Source organism: Octopus bimaculoides, chromosome 3 (assembly GCF_001194135.2).
Source record: "Octopus bimaculoides isolate UCB-OBI-ISO-001 chromosome 3, ASM119413v2, whole genome shotgun sequence".
NCBI lineage: Eukaryota > Metazoa > Mollusca > Cephalopoda > Octopoda > Octopodidae > Octopus > Octopus bimaculoides.
Genome location: NC_068983.1, coordinates 2,582,628 through 2,583,609, shown reverse-complemented (window position 1 = coordinate 2,583,609; position 982 = coordinate 2,582,628). Strand labels below are relative to the sequence as shown.

The 982-nt window shown below is 35.9% G+C and overlaps 1 protein-coding gene across 2 annotated transcripts in view; it reads left to right on the top strand.

Annotated features, from left to right (window-relative positions):
* LOC106867639 (putative uncharacterized protein DDB_G0277255) overlaps positions 1-982 on the top strand; it is a 167,943-nt gene that overhangs the window by 912 nt on the left and 166,049 nt on the right. The gene's annotated exons all lie outside the window — the stretch shown is intronic.

Genomic DNA, 982 nt, shown 5'->3' with positions numbered 1-982 from the left:
ATATATATATATAAATATATATATATATATATATATATATGCGTATATGCTTACGTATGTATATATATATATAATTATGTATATATGTATTTACATAAACAAATATACAGATAAGGAGAAATAGATAGGCATACATGTGTGCATGAACACATGCACACAGACACACACACACACACACACACACACAAACATATATCATTTGCGTATTCGTTCATAGATACTTATGCACGTGCGCGCGTGTATATGCTTATGAATACATACATATACAAGCATACAGCCACACACGCACACACAAGTAAACACACACACGCACACACACAAACACATTCTTACGCACACATGTTTATATATGTTTATGAGCGTATCTGTTTACTGAATAATGTAGAAAGATGCAAAGAGGGAAAAAGAAAACGAAGAATGAAAGAAAGAAAGAAAGAAAGAAAAAAGCCGGGAATAAATTCAGGGAGAAGTAAAAGAGAGGGAGAGTGAGAGAGAGAAAGGGAGAGAAAACCAGCTTTGCTATAGAAATATAGAACGGTAGTGAAAATATAGCAGCGTTCTTTCTTCTGTAATAACTGCTTTTACCAAAACAGCACCGAACGAAAACACAGCCATATCTATATCACTCGTAGTAGTAGTAGTAGTAGTAGTAGTAGTAGTAGTAGTAGTAGTAGTAGTAGTGGTAGTGGTAGTAGTAGTAGCGGTTTAAGGGCGATGCTGGTTGTGGAGGTATCTTCCCTTAATTCTTCGGATTGCATTGTTCCCTAATGTTTTACATATTTCGTACCAGCCTCTAAAAATTCATTGTTGCGAAATCTTTAGAAAAGGCGGCACCTGCTTATTTAGAGAATCGTGTGTGTTTATTTCAATAAACGGATGCACACACGTGTGTTGTATTGTGTACATGTGTGTGTGAGTGTTTCTGTGTGTATGTGTGTGTGTGTGTACGTATCTACGCACACGCAACACAGAAATTCACACA